Source organism: Canis lupus, chromosome 11, assembly GCF_048164855.1.
Source record: "Canis lupus baileyi chromosome 11, mCanLup2.hap1, whole genome shotgun sequence".
Classification (NCBI taxonomy): Eukaryota; Metazoa; Chordata; class Mammalia; order Carnivora; family Canidae; genus Canis; species Canis lupus.
Window position 1 is genome coordinate 44265446 of NC_132848.1, and position 11420 is coordinate 44276865.

At 47.7% G+C, this 11420-nt stretch overlaps 1 protein-coding gene across 1 annotated transcript in view; it reads left to right on the forward strand.

Annotated features, from left to right (window-relative positions):
- The window catches only part of CREG2 (cellular repressor of E1A stimulated genes 2), a 35702-nt gene that overhangs the window by 5034 nt on the left and 19248 nt on the right, over positions 1-11420 (forward strand). The window lies entirely within an intron of this gene.

Sequence of the window (11420 nt, forward strand, 5' to 3'; positions counted from 1 at the left end):
TAAACCAAAGCCTTTCACCTTCCTTTCACCTGCAGAAGGCAGCTCATACTCAGCAAAGTGAGAATTGCCTTCATTCTTTAAAGCTGGTGTCCTTGTGGATTGAAGACGTGCAGCAGCATTTTTACCATCACGTCTGGTACGTTCTGCACGCTCGTGGTGCTCTCCGCTCTGTGCACCCGGGGAGGGGCTGGCTCTTCCCCATTTCACCCCAAGTGGGCAGACGAAGCCAGACCCGTTCTTCCTGCGTGCTGCATGCCAGGGCTCTGTGGGCCCCGAGGGCCATGCTGGGGCTGAGGAACCCTCAGAAACCCGACCACAGACCGAGGCCAGACAGGAGGGAAGCAACGCGGCCACCGATGCTCTGAGAGAAGGAAAAGAAGTACCTTCCCAGCCATTTTCCTGAAGGGCCCATGGAGCGTTGCAGCTACGGCTATGCCTCTGCCCCAGGCCTAGCCCGGTGCCCACAGTGTGCACTTGCCCGGCAGGACACAGCGCCAGCAGGGCCAAGCACTGTTCCTGCCCGAGGGTGCGCTGCACGCATGGATTCTCCTGCCAGGGCAGGCTGAGCCGCGTGGGTGCACGTGTGCGTACTGTCCCTTATTCGACTATTACCCATTCGGAGGGCATGTACCTCAGGCACCCCACCCCAGCTCCCCCTCAGTCTCCTCTGTCACCTTGAATTCTCTATCCAGCAGCTGAAGTGATCTTTCAGAACCCGAGTCAGATCCTGGGATTCCCCTGCTTAAATGCTTTCATTGGGAAAAATAACAAAATCCTCAGAAATGGCCTGAGAGGCCCTGCATGGCCGGGAGCCTGCCTCTTTCTCAAAATAGGTAAGAGAGCCCGAGTCTTTGCTAATTGACTTAGCAGTTGATTTATATCCTCGTTTTATTAATTTGAGAGGCTTAACCTTGAAAGCATGTTGTGATCAAAGCTGATGTGGCTGTTTGGCATGTAGCTAAGAAATGCGCTTTTTTTTATTGCGATATAATAGACATAGAACAGTATATAAGGTGTATAACGTGTTGATTTGATACATTTACATATTACAGTGTGGTTACCACCGTAGTGTTAGCGAGCACCTCTGGCACGTCCCATAATTGTTATTTCTTTCTTGTGGTGAGAACATTTAAGATCTGGTCTCTTGGCATCTTTGAAGTATGTGATACGGTATCATTGCCTGTGATCACTGTGCTGTGCATTTGCTGCCCAGAGCTCATTAATCTTCCAACTGCTCACCTGTGTCCTTTGACCAACACATCCTTGGTCCCCCCCCACCCCCATCCTCAGGCCCTGGTAAGCACCACCCTACTCTCTGAGTGAGTGAGTTTGGCTTTTTTTTGAACTCCACCTGTAAGTGAGATCATACCGTTTTTGTCTTTCTCTATCTGATTTTTCATGCTCAACATAACATCCTCAGGAGGCATCCATGTTGTCTCAAATAGCAGAGTTTCTTTTTTCTCTTAGCTGATTAATGTCCTCCTGTATACATGAGAAGTGCTTTTCATTCTAGAACACCACATGTGTGTTGACACAGATCATGCCCCAAAAATGATGCTTAGGTCTATAGCTGGCCTGTAGATTAAAGATAAAGTTGGATCTAAACTATTAGGGGTGGAACACCTGGGTGGCTCAGTGGTTGACTGTCTGCCTTTGGCTCAGGCCATGATCCTGGGGTCCTGGGATCAACTCTCACATCAGGCTTCCCACAGGGAGTCTGCTTCTCCCTCTGCCTGTGTCTCTGCCTCTCTCATGAGTAAATAAATACATCTTTAAAAATAAATAAATTAATTCCTAGAGGTGAAAGACATCAAGTATCCAAAACTCTGAGGAGGTTTAATGATGAAGAAAATACATAGCAGATGTCCTGTCCTTAACTAAGGCTGACCAACATCTTGAGAATAAGCAAGGAACACGTATTTCTCCACATTTTACAGGTTTACAGGGACATTAGAGAGTTTTTTGGTGAATCTGTAAAATTCAACCTGGGGGGATGGCTGGATGGCTCAGCGGTTGAGCATCTGTCTTTGGCTCAGGGCATGATCCCGGGATTCCAGGATTGAGTCCCGCATTGGGATCCCAGTAAGGAGCCTGCTTCTCCCTCTGCCTGTGTCTCTGCCTCTCTCTGTGTCTCTCATGAATAAATAAATAAAATATTTTTTGAAAATGCAGCCTGGGGTCCTCCATCCCATCTGGTTATGGGATTTCCCCCAGACTTTTTACCACCCTGATCCTCTGGTCCCTGAACATACCCTAAAATGTCACAGTAAAGTTACTAGATGTAATGGCACGCAGTTGTCTGGACTCCCATGCCAGGACGTATTGAACTGGGTGCTATTACCTGCCCTTCCTCCGGGAGGAGATCATTTGGAAAGGGAATCCGACTGGACAATAAACAAAAAGCGACTTTCAATGTCGGAAAAGGACAGGATTGGTGGCTTCTAAAGGACCACGCTCAGGCTTCCCAGCTCAGGTTAACATGACAAATTGAGCATAAGATTCCAGTTCACAAGGTTCACCAGCAATGAGCAACCCCCTCCCCTCTCATTTTCCTCTTTCTTCAAACACATAAGGATGTAGAGATGCTCCTATGCCTAAGTAACTTTATGCTCAGACCAGAGACCCAGTTGTGTGAATATCCAATAAATATTGATTGACAGAGAAAGCCTATCGGAGACCTTCCCCTCTGCAGAAACATCTTTCCTTACAGAGTGCGCAGGCTCGAACACTGTGGGATTTAGGGTTTGCATCTTCTCAGAGCCAAGGCAAATCAAGCCTTCTGGGCCAGGGAGGGTTCTTCTATTGAGTGACATTCTGCTCGTTGGCATTAGAATGAACTTTCATTTTGAAGATCTGGAAATAAATAGGACCCAAAGGGGTTTATCAGATGCTTTTCCTGCAATGAAAAAAAAGATTTGATTGATAGTTTGGACACATGCTAGGTTTCTACTCAATTATCAAGACAGGAGGATCTGAAAACACTTGTTTCCTTTTCCCCAAAAGGTTTTTAATGAAATATTGCCATGGCCCATTCATTCCCGCCCTACTCACCTCCCCTCCCCCCAGCTGAGGGCATCCCTGTCCAAACAATGAGCTTGTCAAAGCTCTTGAATTGACCAGGGCTCAGAGTGGTTTGGCATCAAAGGAGATGCTGAGATTCTGTTTTGTAAAGGAATCTAGTTTCTGAGAGGGAGATGCCAGACTGAATGGATCGAAGCCCCCTGGGTGTGTAAAACACGGAATGGGAGCCCTTCAGAAACGATGGTCCCTCAGCGTGATTTGCTTGGAGGGGTACGTGCAGCACAGGGAATTCAACACTGAAGAATCCCACATCAAAAGAGTATTGCTCACACTAGAGATTTTGGGACAATGTGCTTGGACACAGGTTCCCGCCCTATCCTCTGAGCAGCCCTCGCATTTGATAGGCACATTGACGGGCCAAGAAGCTCCTTTGGTGAACCGTGGGAGGGTGTCCGTGGGAGGGCTGGTCTGCCTTTGTGCCAGGAGCACAGGCAGGACAAACGCTCAGTGGGCTCACACAACTCAAACAGCATAGTGACTTTAATCCTTCCTTCTCTGCAGAAAATTACAAGAAGTTCCAGAAATACAAATGCCCCTTAGCCTGCATCTTTTTAACTGTTGTCGTAGGAAGAAAAGATACATCAAATGGGAGCCGAAAACCTTAGCCCAGCCCAATTTCAAATGCAGGCTCCAAGATCTGTGCCCCTAGAACTATACGTGGAAGGCGCTCTTTTCCATTGTTCTCTAGAAGAGTTCAGTCAAGTGCACACTCAGCGTAAGCATGTGCTTGCAACAGCTTGCCTGCTAACGGCCAGGATGTATCTCCGTCTGCACTCCGTCTACCTGTGACGTGACGGGCGTTCCAAAGCGCAGGGCCCAGCCCTCATCAGCTAAAGAAGCTGAATTCAATTTCTCTTCAACTGAATTTTGTTCATTCTCCTTGAAGGCAACATAGAGGTCTTCTAAATAGACGGCTTTCTGTCCAGGTCCATGTTGCCTCTTCTCCTTTGCCTGCACAGCCCTGAAATCCTGAAGCTAACATTAACCTGAGTTGCTTTTAAAAGACTGTCTGGGAGAGAAGGCTTCCTGGGCAGGTGTTTGCTTTTTCTCTCCCGTCTTCCACTCATTGCCATGGCCAGTGCTCCCGGGAACCTGTGGCTACTTCTTTCTCCCTAATTTTGTTTCAGCTCCATGAAGTTCTGTCCCTGTGGATCCCAGGGCACTCATTTCACAGGTCCACTGGTGATTCTGGTTCCCCTGTCTTCATACCACACCCTCTGGCATCTCTGACTACCTCTCCCCATCCAGTTTACAGTGTTTTATTCACCTGTTAGACATGATTTCACCTTGTGCTGAAATGAGATGAATTCATGATAAGTAGCTCCTATAAATATACACCTTCCAGAAAGCTTTTAGTTGTTAAGAGAGAGGTAAGGGTTTTATTATAAGGCCCTTAGCCTCTGGAAATTGCTAATCTATTTTGTGTATTTATTGAATTTGTCTATTCTGGGCATTTCCTTTAAGTGGAATTATATAATATATGCTTTTTTATGACTGATTTCTTTCACTTAGCATGATGTTTTTGTCAATGCAAAATGAACAAATCTTTTAGAATCTCTAACTGCAAGAAAGAGCATTTTATTTGAGCCCAAGTTAGGCTGCCTGGGAAACACGCTCTTCACAGAGATGAACGTGTTCTGAAGAATGAGTCATTTTTACAGGATTGTCTACATTTTACATCTTGTAGAAGCTCGGAAGATTATGGATTAACATATAGGCAGGAATCAAGAGTTTTACATCATAAAGGAATGCAGGGAGCAAGAACATTGATCCGTATCTCAAGGACAAGATGATTTTTCTTTTGGTTACTCATTCACAAAGCAGATGTACAATACATGCATGGTGGCCATAAATCAGGCTTTTGGTTTGAACAAAGTTTAGAGTCATGCTGACTTAGAAATCTAGAATGGCTTCCCTGGAGGATAGATCTTTAGAGTTTTTCTCTCATCAGCTTTTGCGGTTCATTATGTTTTAGCATGTATCCATACTTCATTCCTTTTTATGGCCAAATACTATTCTATTGTATGAAAATGCCACATTCTGTGTATCTATTTTTACTTATGCATTCATCAGTTGAGGACATTTGCTTCCATGTTTTGCCTGTTATGAATTATGCTACTATGAATATTTAAAAGTTTTCATATGGACTTTTTCTTTCAATTCGCTAGGGTACCTACCTAAGAGTAGAACTGCTGGGTCATATGGTAACTGTATGTTCAGCTTTTTGAGGAACTGAATGTTTTCTTCACGGGCTGCGCCGTTTTACCTTCCATCAGCAGTGTATGAGGTTTCCAGTTTCTCCACACCCTCACCAATGCATGTTATTGTCTGTCTTGTTTATGATGGCCATCCTGGTGGTGTTTCATTGTGGTTTTGATATGCATTTTCCTAATGACTACTAATGTTAAGTGTCTTCACATGTTCTTATTAGCTATCTATCTTCTTTGGAGGACTATTTAATGCCTTTACCCTTTTTTAATTGGGCTATTTCTCTTTTTATTATTCAGTTGCCAGAGTTCTTTCTATATTCTGGATATGATCCTTGTCAGATGTATAATTTGCAAATGTTTGTAATGCATTTTTGTCTGATTTTCTCTTCTTTTGTCATTGGAAGAAGTAGAAAAACTCAGGATTTAATATTGACATTTAAATTATATATATTCTTGGTTAGTGTTCTTTCACTTCTATAAGCTGGACTTCCCCCATCAGAAAAGGACATAATTGAAGTAACTTTCCTGAGATAATACAGAAGTACACCTAAATGATCTAATGTGCAGAATGGTAAGAAAATGTCTCAGAAAAAAGATTTTAATTAATTGGATCACAAAGGGATTTGTGAGGGAAAGCTGTTATTCTAATAATGTAGAGATGAGGTGGGGAGATACTGACAATAAAATCAATTAAACATTAATTGAGGGACGCCTGGGTGGCTCAGCGGTTGACCGTCTGCCTTCGGCCCAGGGTGTGACCCTGGAGTCCCGGGATCGAGTCCCACATCGGGCTCCCTGCATGGAGCCTGCTTCTCCCTCTGCCTGTGTCTCTGCCTCTCTTTCTGTATCTCTCATGAATAAATAAATAAGATCTTTTAAAAAATTAATTGAATTAAGCATACTGTATACAAAGGAACATGCTAAATATAGTAATGAAAATAAGTTTTTCTTTCAAACAATATTTATCAAGCACTCCCTCTATGCCAGGTGCACATAATTAGGACTTAAAGACATGGGCTCTTCCCTGCTTATTTGTCACAAGTCATTTGAACTGAGACAGGGAGATCGAACAAGTGACTGTGTGTAAAGGGCCCCTAACTGTTAAAACCACACATCTCTGCAGTGGGGTAGATGAGTAGAAATGCACATGGTAGCTGTGATTTCCACCAGCTTAGCATCTCCACTTGGCATCTGTCTGTCCACCATTTCCATCTCATCCCACTCAGCCTGACCTGTCCTTTAAGACACTGCGGCGCCTGGGGGGGGGCTCAGTCAGTTAAGTGTCCGACTCTTGATTTCTGCTCAGGTCATGATCTCAGGGACCTGAAATTGAGTCCCTAGGTGGGCTCTGCACTGAAACACAGTCTGCTTGAGATTCTCTCTCCCTCTCCCTCTCCCTCTGCCCCTCCCCCTGCTTGCATGCCTTCTTTCTCTTTCTCTAAAGTAAAAAGTAAATCTAAAATAAATAAATAAATAAATAAATAAATAAATAAATAAATAAATAAATAAACCAAAAACCAAAAACAACAGAGTTGATCTGAAAGTTAATCTCTTGAAAGTCCCTTCCTTTCTTTGCCTCTTCCTTCCCATCTTAAGGCTTCGAACACACCTTCTAGTCCCAGTAATTACCAGTTCATTCCCCAGGATGCACTTCATTTCTGCCTGCCTCTCAAGGAGAGCCCAGGTCTCAGCCCCTGGGACTGCATCGTCCCAGGCCCCCAGCTCTGACAAGCCCATTCCCCTGCACCCCCACCTGCCAGGACAGCGGGGTGTTTGTGTGCTCCCCACCTGCTGACCCTAGTGCGCCCTGCGCTGCCTTTCTGCCCTGTTCCCCTTCAGGTATCAGAGCAGCCTAAGCTGAGCCTGACTGGGCTGCAGGCAGACGTGATTCTCCAAGGGGCACAGTCTCTCCCCGTACAACAGGCCAAGGCTCCGGGGTACTGAGAGGTCCTAACAGCCTGCAAGGGCCTGGCCATGGGCTACTGCCTTCCACTTTACAGGTTAGGAGCTGAGGGGCGGGAAGCCGGGGCCCAGAAATGGGGGCTCAGGATTTGGTCACCCCTTGCCCACCGCGTGGTCTCTGCAGACAGCTCTGCTCCCCACTGAGCACCCACATCTTCCGGCTTTCAGCTCCTCTGTAGCTGCCTCCTTGCCTTCTCTCCTTCCAAGGGGTGGAGTGTTGGAGTGCCAGGCAGCTCCTCTTGCTTACTTCGTCGGCTGCCGCACATCTCCGAGCAGGATGAGCAGTGGGGTTTGGGGAAGGATAGCTGAACGTGCAGTTGAGGACAGTGTCATTAGACAGCATGTGTGCTCGAGCCACAACTGCTAGAGCATCGGCACGCAGGGTGAGGACAAAAGCAAAGCCCACTTTGCGGGCTCCTGTTGTCTTGTGTGCCTCCACGGGGACTTGCTGTCCTGTTTCTGAGGCAGGAGGGCCATGGTGGGTCTAAGAAGCACAAGTAGCCCAAGCGGAGCTGCAAGGCCTGTTTGCCCACGTCGGGGTTCAGGCAGTGCCAGCAGAAGGGCAGGGGGAGCTTGGGTGGAATCTCGGAAGTGGTTTCAGGGCTGCATCCAATTGGAGGCCAGCACTGCAGGTGAGGCCTGCCCGGGCACCCTAACCCCATCTCAGAGGATCCCAGGGCGTCCCCGCTCCAATCACTGGCCGCCCCTCCTTGCAGGGATGGAGAGCACGTCTGCCCCTTACCCCCAGCCTCCCGCCACACTGCTGGGCCTCCCTTCCTCCCTTCTCAACTCCATGTCTCTGCTCTTCTCTTCTCTGAGTCTCAGCACCCTCCCCGAACAAAACCAAACTCTTGGGGATCCCTGGGTGGCGCAGCGGTTTAGTGCCTGCCTTTGGCCCAGGGCGCGATCCTGGAGACCCGGGATCGAATCCCACATCGGGCTCCCGGTGCATGGAGCCTGCTTCTCCCTCTGCCTGTGTCTCTGCCTCTCTCTCTCTCTGTATGACTATCATAAATAAATAAAAATTAAAAAAAAAAAAAAAACTCTTCTGTGTCTCCTGCCTGCACAGGAGTCCAAGATGCAATAACATCAAGGGAAGACATCATTTGCAGAACTGCACACGCTGACCCGTGTGCATGCCAGCCCTGCCCTGGGGAGGGGGCCTCGCCTTGTCCTCCTCATCAAGACTCATTAATGCTTTTCCTAAACAAAAGAGCAGCCCTTCCTGAGATGTGTTTGCTGCCCTCTGTTCCCACCACCGGGTCCTCTACTCCAGTCACACGGAGACGCAGGAATTCCTGGCCAGCTGCAGTCAGCTCATGTTTCTTTAGTGGTGAGTCCACCAGGAGCCAAGGAATGCGGTTAAGCTAGAGTCAGAGGTCAAGAAATAGCAGGTGGGTATCAGACTTGGAGTGCTGTGCAGATAATAACAGGGAACAAGAGGTGAATGGACAGACTTGGGGGAAGTTCTGAAGGAGAAGAGGCAGTTCCTTTCCTGCCAGTGCTGCACACACCCCCAGTCTGGGGATAGACCAGCAAGGCCCTGGACTAATCCAGAAAGAAGAAGGCCACCAATGGACTCCAGAGTTTGCACCAGCAACGCCTTCTTCATTATCTTACTCTATAATCCATGTAATATGAAATATTTTTGTCTAATGGGCAGATGGCATTTTAAGATAACTTATTCCTCCGCTTTTATTACTCAGAGAGATATATACATATGCAAATCGGAGCTTGCAATCAGCACGATCTATTTATTTTTACTTCGCTGATTCCAAAGTGATTCACTTCCAATCCAAAGCAAAGAAACTTAACGATTTTACATGGTGTCAAGAACTGTGACAGGGCTAAGATTTTGCCCTATTTGCAAGCAAGTTGGCCACGTTCGTTCTAACCAACAGTGAGCCTGCCGTGGTTCGCAGATGCTGGCACAGGACACAAAACTCGTGAGTCAGAGACAAAGGTTTGGGTTGCTCACCGCAAGGGCAGTGGCTAGCACAGCAGTGTTTTGTGGCCGGGGTTCCCAGGGGCCCCAGTTCCCACAAGGATATGAAGAGGGCCAGTTGGCATCTATACACACAGTGGGTTGCACAACAGGAGAGCAACTCTCAGCCTCTCAGCCTCAGTCTTGTGTGACCGAGAGCAAGCCTGCCTGCCCCCGCCGTCCTGGGAAAGACAGCATCTTCATCCTGCTGGACGTAAACAAGCCTGCCCTTTGCCCCAGAGGGAAACACTGTACCCTCCAAGGCACTTTGCTCTATGAACATCTCTGGGAAAAGATGGTCCTGAACAAAGGAAGCTAGTCCTCTGCTCCTAAGAGGTCAGAAACACAAGACACTCTTGGAGAACTGCTTAGATAAGACTTATAGAGTCTTATCTTTAAAAAAATATATCAAAGTGTGAATAGTTTTTAAACCTGGGCCCTCTTTGCTTGGCCTGATACTGTGTTAGTAGAAACAGATGCAGATGGGGACCTCCTTCCTCTGCACAGTTCCATCACGACTTTACTGCCTGTATCGAGAACAGTTTGCAGATCACTATTAATACCACCAGCATTAGGCGGGCATGCCTCAACCACAGGATCCATTCTAAGAACAGGAAGAGCTCCAGGAACTGTAAACCGTTCTACCAGTGAGGAGCCTCTCAGATGCCAAGAAAGAGAAAAAAATAAGTTCAGAAGTGCTTAGGGAAATAAACTTATTAACTGACATATTTGGAAGTCCAGAGGAAGGCTTTTCTTAGGGGTCCTGCAGTGTCAGCCCAAATCAGCTTTTCCCATTTCTCATCTCTGCCTTCCCTTCTGCTTCATTTTAAAGATGGCCCCACTTGTGATCCAGATGTGGGACCAGCAATTTCAAGGCTGTTCCCTCTTTATGTCCAGGGAGAGTGAGCACCTCTCCAGGTAGACTCCAGAGGAGAGTAAGGGGACTGCCCTTCCAGAAGTCCCCAGCAAGGAGCACCTTGAGCTTTAGTGACCGGACTTCTTGTGCCAATCCCTGAATCCATCACTTTGGCCAGGGGACAGAGTGTGCTGGTTTAGGCAATCCCAGCCCTCAGGATCAGGGTGGTGGAATAGGGTTCCCTGGAGCTGTGTCAGGGACAAGCAGATGCCTAAACAGTGTCAGGAAGAGGGAGAGTCTGTCTCCAGCCCCTGTTCACCAAAGGAGGCTCTCATAAACTGGAAGGGTCCCCAGGGTACAGGGCATCCTCCTCGCTGGTAGCTGGTGCATTTACCGACCATCTCAAGAGCAGCAGCTGCGAGGAACCTCAAGTATGTTGTAGTGGGGTGGCGGGGGGTGGGCAGGGAACTAAAGGTTCCCACCTCTTTCTTTTTTTTTAATTTATTATTTTTTTTAGAGATTTTATTTATTTATTCATGAGAGACAGAGAGAGAGAGAGAGAGGGAGGCAGAGACACAGGGAGAGGGAGAAGCAGGCTCCATGCAGGGAGCCCCACGTGGGACTGGATCCTGGGTCTCCAGGATCACACCCTCGGCCGCGGGTGGCGCCAAACCGCTGCGCCACCGGGGTGGCCCGGTTCCCACCTCTTTCAGATGCTAGTTAGTTCCCTCTTACTGCTGTACCAAAGCAGCACAACCTACTGGCTTCAAATGACACAAATATATTGTTACAGTGACAGAGGTCAGGGGTCCCAAACAGGTCTTCATAGGCTGCAATCAAGGTGTAGACAGGACTGCGTGCCTTCCTGGAGGCTCTAGGGGAAAAACCCATTTTCTTGCCTTTTCCTGCTTCTGGAAACTGCCTGTATTCCTTGGCTTGTGGCCCTTGCCACATTCAAAGCCAGCGATGGCAGGTCGTCTTTCTCACACCGTATCTCTCTCACACTCTCCTTTGTCTCCCCCCGTGACTTTTAATGACTCCTGTGGCTGCCCTGGGCCCAGCCGGATAATCCAGGATAGTCTCCGTATCCAATGCCATCTGGTTGGCCAAACAGCCTTGAAATTGCTGGCGCCACATCTGGATCACAAGTGGGGCCATCTTTAAAATGAAGCAGAAGGGAAGGCAGAGAGGAGAAATGGGAAAACCAGCTGGCATTGGATAATTTCCCTTTGCCATGTAAAGTAACACAGTCACGTGTTCCAGAGATTAGGATGCAAACATCTTTGTTGGGGGGTGGGGTGGCAATTATCCTGCCTGCCACAGGTGG